Below are 8874 nucleotides of genomic sequence, written 5' to 3'. Positions count from 1 at the left end.
AAAATTATCAATGTACTTTACACAATTCGATGTACTTTTTAATAACAGCTGTGCTACTTCGTTGAATATTTTTGAGTTCTAATTATTATGAGATATAGGTGCATTTAAAAATTCGAAATGAAATCTGTGAAAAAAAGATAAACGTAGGGCCGATGCTATGATTAAAATACTCATGTATTTTTCATAAATATTATAGAGTTTCGTAAATTGTACAGAAATTTTTGTACAATTTCCAATGAAGTTAATATATTATGTATAAACCAATATCCTCTTTTTGTGTTGCCTTCTTACGTCTGTATTTTCCCCAATAAAGAAACACAGATGAAAGTGTGTACAGATGAAGTGCGAAAAGCTTTTTTTCGTATTTTTCCGGAAACGTTGGTATTTGTCGTGCTAGCTCAGACAGTGTTAGTACGTCTTGTACTAAGGGCCGGTTGCATCAAACAGTCTGTCGCCGTGAAAGCGTTCGTGAAATTTTATTGTATGGCAAGTTCCATATAGACATCTGCTGCGTGACGATGATGTATCCGTCAAATGTGGTTGATGCAACTGGCCCTAAGACTGACTGAAATACGAGTAGCATGATACGTTTGAACGTTTCCGTAAAAATACGAAGGAATATCTTGTCGTAATACATCTGTATTGCGTATGTATGAAAAACCGGATTATAGGCGTTCTTCCACTCTCGTCTTAAGAAACAGATTTGCATTGATCGTTATGCAATGTAGAGCATTGAAAAATAATGACTTATTTAAGTGTAGCAGTAAAATACAAGTGCAGTGATTAATTATTTTGTTGTATAATAAAAACATTTTATAGATTTTCTCTATGGGCGATGATCGGAATGCGTAGTTAACGAAAGCTTGGTACTTTAACTTAAGTAACTTGGTAGAGAAAGCCCACTGATGTAACTTATATTTTAGTTTTAATGTGTATTAAGTACTTAGTATTTTTACTGTTTTAATTAAGTAAAAAGTTGTTTTACTTGAATAAATAATAATAATAATAATATCGTCGTTTCAGCGAACGGTCTCATAGCGAAGAGTCTCGACGACTCTCGCTAGGTGGCTGGATCAAGGGCCAGATGCAGAAGGCGGTGATCTTGGACACGGCGCGTATAGTCCGACGGTTCCTCTCTCTGCCGCCCTAACCACCGGCAGCTTGGGCCCTGCCCCGCTACTGGCGGCACCCTAGGTTAGGTTTTTTATAATGTGTTTATATATTTTGTATTGTTCTGTAAGTGGTTTTGTATTTTACTTTTATAATCATATTATAAAATAGCCTAATCTAAGAAGCAAACTAAATAAAGAGAATAATAATATAATAAAATCTTTATTTCGAATATTACATTCATAGTTCTTATAAAACAATAGAAAAAAAAATACAATGGAATATAAAATACTGTACAATTAAATTAAAATATACTACTTAGGTACCTACATAAAGGAATATAATAGTTTTATAACCATTATTAAAGCGTCTTCTGCAATTTACGACCGATCCCTACCGAAGACAAGCTGTAGGTATACACGGCGACAAATTTGAATATTGATAGCATGCGCGGATCCAGGGGGGGATCATATTCTCGAACCACTCGGGTGGTCATGACCCCCTTGCTGTTTTTCAATTCCACACTCGGCGTTAAGTTGGCCATACAAATAGACCACGTGACCCCCCCCTGGGCACGAAGCTGGATCCGCGCTTGATTGATAGTACAAGTCGTTACGGATTAAATTATCCCTTTGGCATATTTATGTAAGTATATAGTGTAAGGAATATATTTATAGAAAACCACTTCAAGATTTAACTCATTTTACGAGTATACTCACGATCTCACGAAAGAAAAAGATACAGCTCTCATTGATTTTGAAATGTCATCGAATTGTCTAATGTTTAGATAACATCTGTAACCATCTTGAAATCGTAATAATATTTCGATGACTCTGAGAATCGGGCCTAGTTGACCCAGAAACCATAACCGTGGCACCGGCCTTTACTTTGGCGACCTAGTGAAGGTCAAGGCGGTCAATGAACTTAATATATCGGGTAAAAAGCCTTTTGTTTAATCTTTCATGACGCCTGTTAATGTACGGTCGAGTTCACAAACATCTTTACAAGCCAACATGCCTAAAATATCGTATAAGTAATATACTTGACTCTTTATTTACATGAACTTTTACATAATTATATAAGAAACTCAGACTAAGTACATTTAAAAGCTTGCTAATATCTAAAATAGGCCTTCGGTCACCAGTTGTGCGAGGAAGTCGCCAGCTCTTCGGTTAACCAGACGCTTCGATTCGACTCTTCGATTTCAGTGAAAAACTTGTTCGCGTTGGGGCCCCATGGATCTAGAGTTTCTACGAAAAAAGACTTTAAAACAAAGACAATAAAATCAATACATATTATTTGAAATGTTAGTTGGTACCCTAAATTATGTTTGTAAATTCGGCTGTACACTGTATGTAAGATAGCATAACGACCAAAATGTATCTTTGAACAGGTAGATATGGGTATCATAATATGATTTATGCTACCTAAATCTTTAATACCTTAATCGTAACTCATCTCATAAATTATTTGTGTGTGTATTATATTTGGTAATTTATATTTTGACGACCGTCTGGCTCAATTTAGCCGCGGTCCTATGACGGTTTTATTTGGTAAGCACAGATTTTGTTCCTGAATTATTATATAAGTATGTATTTATCTATTTAATGTATATATCGCTTAGCACCCATAGTTTGCCTGTGTAGGTGTCCCAAAAAAATAATAATAATTGGTAACTTTAATTTTAAGTTGCCAAGAGTGGCACTGTAACTTTAGCAGTTTCATGTGCTCTGCCTTCCCCTTTATGGGATGCAGGCGTGATTGTATGTATGTATGTATGTATACATATATAGTGAGAAACTTCACGCTCACGTTGATGTGTTATAGTCAATGACGAAAATAAAACCTACTTTTCGAATATTGGCGTAGTGGTGATGTTACGAGAGGAGAATTGAGAACAGTAGAGCAATTACATAAGATTACGAAATTATAAATACCCTCCATACTTTCGCTAGGTATCGGATCGCAGAGTAGTCCTACGCTGTGATTAAAGCTTCATAATAAATAGTGAATTACTTGTAAACTATGTGAGGTGCAAGCGCGGATCCAGCTTCGTGCCCAGGGGGGGGTGTCACGTGGTAAAGGCCCAGGCCCCAGGGGGGTCACGTGGTCTATTTGTATGGCCAACCTAGACTCATGGGGGTCATGACCCCCTGGATCCGCGCATGGTGAGGTGTGCAATTAAGAGTATTGTATTGTATACGTAATAAGCATTATTGTACCTATTTACAGTGCCACATTAAAAGTGAAGAATAGAAGCCGCTCTCATAGACAAGGACATTCATAATTTGTGTATACCTGCAGATGAGAAGTGAATTCTGTTATCCTGAAGTCCACTTAAATCCCAGAATTTGACGTAGACACTAGTTTTACAACTGCCATCTGACCTTTCAACCCAAGGGGCAAACTGGGCCCTGTTGGGATTAGTCAAGTTTCCACACTATGCGTTCTTTTACCGAAAAGCGACTGTGTTCTCAGTTAAACGCGGCTTTGAAAGTAATATCCTACTCATGATTAAAACTCATTAAAAGTTGTTTACAGGTGGCACCACAATACACGTAATTACTAATTAAACATGCCGGATGAGACGTCAAACGTTGTGGTCGAATATTAATTTCCATAAAAACTGCCCACATTGTAACCACTTTTATGCAACCCGCCTCTTCATTACAAGTGACAGTTATATAATAATATGTTACATATTTGTTCTACCGGTCTGGTTCCAAAACAGCTTATAAAGAAGGAAAGTAACAAGTTGCTTGAGTCCTTTAGAGTTTAAGGTGTTATAGCAAGGAAATATGTAACTTTGCAAGTTTCCAGGGCATAGATTAAAATGTGCTTAGTAAAGGTGTGATTGTATATGTAATGAATGTATGTATATACCTTCCTAACATGCAAAAACATAGCGAAATTATCAGCTATTTTTTTTAAATGGCTTAATTCTTGGACACAGAATAGACAAAGGCAAAGACGTGGCCTAAGATGGAGTGAGCTAGCCCAGAAAAAGCCTGTTCAACCTAAATTGTGTGGTTGCTAGAAGAAAGGCATAAGGGTACCTACGTCACCCTGATGTGTAAAAACAATTTGAAATTTCACGTTTAAGTACCTTCATACTAGTAAATAATAAATAAATATTAGGGACACCTTATACACAGATCAACTTAGCCCCAAACTAAGCAAAGCTTGTACTATGGATGCTAAGCGACGACAAACATACTTAAATAGATAAATACATAGAAAACATCCATGACTCAGGAACAAATATCTGTGCTCATCACACAAATAAATGCCCTTACCGGGATTCAAACCCAGGACCGCAGTTAGCAGTCAGGGTCACTACCGATTAAGCCAGATGGGTCGTCAAAATATTATAATAAAATGGACACTAACTGACTAGAAATCAATTAATCACAGACATATGGGTGGACGTTATCACAAGTTTAGATGACTACGTTTTGCATCGCTCGGAGAAAAGGTCTCAAAGGAGCGACCTACTTTCCCGAAACTCGTTCGTCTGGTACATTGTGTATTTAGGAAAGTTGCGCTTTTCTATCCGATTGGAAACACGTGTACATTTTCTGTTTATTCTATTTTATATTGATATGGAACTAGCGCTGGCAGCCTAGCGGTAAGTACGTGCGATTTTCGCTCCGGAGGTCGCGGGTTCGAACCCCGACTCGCACCAATGAGTTTTTCGGAATATTTATGTGCGAAATGCCATTTGATATTTGCCAGTCGCTTTTCGGTGAAGGAAAACGTGAGGAAACCGGACTAATTCCAATAAGGTCTAGTTTACCCTTCGGGTTGGAAGTTCAGATGGCAGTCGCTTTCGTAAAATCTAGTGCCTACGCCAAATCTTGGGATTAGTTATCAAAGCGGACCCCAGGCTCCCATGAGCCGTGGCAAATGCCGGAATGACGCAAGGAGGATGGGATGGAACTTGTTTTGATAAAACTCGATCGTGTTCATATTTGAAAAGCATTCTAAATAAAACTAGGGCGCTATTGCACATTTTTAAGATGTTTTCCTTGCAAAGCTTGGAATAATGTTTCCATCAGGCGTGAAGGAGTGGCGCTGATTGTCACAAATCCACGTAATCTTATAGAATGCTCCACATTAATTTGACTCTTTAAGATTTAACATAGAATAGCCTACAATATGACTGCAGAACCAGTTGTGCACTTAGCGAACAATACTTGTAAGGATGTAAATAATAAAGCAATAAGCATTATACCCGATGATAAAAGCTAAGAAATTTTTTTCCTGAAAACTAGCGCACTACGTTTAGCCAACGCAGTGTTGTATTGTTTATGTCGGCGGCCGATCTTACGACCTGACAGAATCGTAAAGTTCCTGTTGTTTGTTTTGAGTATAATCGCATGTATTTGACGACCGGTCTGGCCTAGCGAGTAGTGACCCTGCCTGCTAAGCCGCGGTCCCGGGTTCGAATCCCGGTAAGAACATTTATTTGTGTGTTGAGCACAGATATTTGTTCCTGAGTCATGGATGTTTTCTATGTATATATGTATTTGTATAATATATATATCTTTGTCTGAGTACCCACAATACAAGCCTTCTTCAGCTTACCGTGGGGCTCAGTCAATCTGTGTAAAAAATTTCCTATAAAGTAATATTTATTTATTTATTTATTATTTATTTAAATAACAGTTTCGTTATTCTTCTTTGTAATACAACTTTCTTTTGGCATTCATATCTAACGTCTACCATTAAGAATTCCACCTGTCTCTACGCTTCACATAAATATCAGCTAGTTGCCACGTCGCCAATCCCTCACTTTACTACAAGAATTAATGGGAAAGCTAAATTTATGGTTTAATTTTAAATATCTTAGTATTGCAACATCTTATAATATTTACATTAATTAGATAACTTAGCTGTTGTTCGTAATAAATTACTACATCATTCAAACTACGGAGCTGACGAACTTTCTATGAATTTGAGAAGATAATGAATTATGTGTTTTACATGAATGTACTAGCATGGTCTGAGTAGTGACAAAAGTTTTGATGGTTTAAACAGCTGATACTTATGTATGCAAGCAATATTATTTGGATATTCTTGTTTAAGCGCCTAAATCCTATAGTTAAGTAAGTGCGTAACGTAACCTACATAAGTACATTAGGCACTGGTCCCACCGCGAGCTAGTAACCTATAAGCTATCGGCTATAAAAACGAACAAAAGGCAAATAAAAGAGACATGGCGATATTAATAGTTCACAGCTAGGCGAGTAACTATAAACATCGCCGTGTCTCTTTTATTTACACGGGAGTGATTATCCTTTGTTCGTTTTTATAGCCGATAGCTCACAGTTTACTAGCTCGCGGTGGGACCAGTGCCTTAGGTGCCAGTGGTACCAATGGATACATATGTCACGCTATTTAATAGTTTAAAGCTTGGAAAATATTTCGATTAGTTCAAAATTGCCCCCAATCAAAAATGCTCCGGTGCACTCTATTTAATAGTTTAAAGCTTGGAAAATATTTCAATTAGTTCAAAATTGCCCCCAATCAAAAATGCCCCGGTGCACTTTGCAGGGGTTTAGGTATTAATTGAGCCATATTTTGCTTACGTTCAAAATGCGAATTTTTTGTTCAATATGATTTTAACGATTATGACAATCATAAAATATGTTACCTAGATAAACCACAACTTTAATCAAACTTTACCGCATGCATGCTAGTTCCCCTATTGTTATAGTCTGCGTATGCGCAACTTGACACCGCCTCCGTAACGATCAACACTCATTACGTTGTTATACTGCTACTTGTAACTATGTTATTAAGAGGAAAGGGGACAACCACTCCTAAAGAGGGTTTTCATACAAAATCAGACCTCATTTTCCTCCGTGATGGTAGACATTATTGGAATTATATTAACTCAATTAGATTTATTTAATTTTAAGTTTTCTTTTCTATTATAGGTAAAAATAGGAGCGAAAAAACTGGCTTCATATGAACGTAGGAGAAGTTTTTTTTATTTATTATTATTTATTACCAGGCCTCGGATTATTTTTCGCATGTTAAGATGAAAGAAAACTATGGAGTCGATATTAAAACTAAACTTTAATTCATATTCATACTCATACTCACTAATTTTCTTAGTCCCGTAATACTTTTGTCCCTTGTGCAGGTTGACGGATCGAAAATGTTAATCGAAAATTAATCTTACTGAATGTAATTAAAATTATTTATGTGGTATGATTATGATTTGGGAAGCCTTTTGCTTGGTAAAGGGCTACATTTACCCTGTAACTATATCAAATTAGTTACTATTTTGTTTGGTTCAGACTACTTTGTTGCGGTAAACGTAATGGTAAGTACTAGTAACACATTTCTCATGATCGTATTTTAGATCTTTGTAAGGTTCTATCCAGTATAAAATTGCAGAAACTTGCGGATCAGACATAATTGTTTACGTAATTATTGCACGCACCGATTGCAATAAATAATTAAGTGACACATCGCGTCGTGAATGATTGACATGACATTGACATGCAAATGATTTTTGATAAATCAGCTAGTACTTAGCATTACGTTTACCGCAACAAAGTAGTCTGAACCAAACAAAATAGTAACTAATTTGATATAGTTACAGGGTAAATGTAACCCTTTACCAAGCAAAAGGCTTCCCAAATCACACCACATAAATAATTTTAATTACATTCAGTAAGATTAATTTTCGATTAACATTTTCGATCTGTCAACCTGCACAAGGGACAAAAGTATTACGGGACTAAGAAAATTAGTGAGTATGAGTATGAATATGAATTAAAGTTTAGTTTTAATATCGACTCCATAGTTTTCTTTCATCTTACCATGCAGAAAATAATTCGAGGCCTGTAATTATTACAAGCCTACATTGTGTCCCACTGCTGGGCAAAGGCCTCCCGCTTTGATTTCCACTCGTCCCGGTTCTGGGCGATCTCCGGCCAGTTGTTGAGATATACGTCCAGGTCATCCCGCCATCTCCGCCTGGGCCTGCCAGATCCTCGTCCGTCTTGCGGCATCCATACTGTGGCTACTTTAGCCCACCTCTGCGGATGCATTCGGCAGACATGGCCTGCCCAGTTCCATTTCCAAGTTTATTTTATGTCATAAAATTTTTGAGTGAAAGACTTGTATTTCGTCGAGTGACAAGCAAAAGTTCAGAGCCATTGTGAACGGAAGTAGTGTCAAAACAATTTCCAAACAAGGTTGATTTCTGCTGGGTAAAATTTTAATTTCTGACTAATTATGCTTCTCACCAGACGATGTTGAATGCTCCTAATAGTCCTAATTATCATAACATAATAATTTAAAATACAAAAAAATACGTGGGCTATGGCTATAAGTACTTATAATGCTCAATACATCCAATTGTGAAAAAATCGAAATTAAGAGTAAATATAAGTATCCAAAATCTACGTTTGTGTGGATAATCGTTCGACCTCCCCCTTAAGCTCATTTACATGGAGATATGTGATTGTTGTTCAATCACTCAGCAATCTCAGCATTGATATGTTAATTTGTATGTCGTTACTTTGTAAACGAAATGCAGCTTGTTATTTACGACGACTTGATCGATTTAGAGCTTTTCTTAAGTGTCAAGGTTAACTGATCTCTTTGGTAAAGCAGAGCTTTTATTTATTTATGGAATGCCGGCAGCAAAAGTGCAGATGCATCATGTATTTCTATAGTTGCAAGATAGCTCGCTCTGAGATAGTGAGATTGCAATTGCCTAGCTTTTACAGTGTGGCTAACATT

Source organism: Leguminivora glycinivorella, chromosome 17, assembly GCF_023078275.1.
Source record: "Leguminivora glycinivorella isolate SPB_JAAS2020 chromosome 17, LegGlyc_1.1, whole genome shotgun sequence".
In the NCBI taxonomy this organism is placed as follows: Eukaryota; Metazoa; Arthropoda; class Insecta; order Lepidoptera; family Tortricidae; genus Leguminivora; species Leguminivora glycinivorella.
This window is presented reverse-complemented; position numbering follows the sequence as displayed.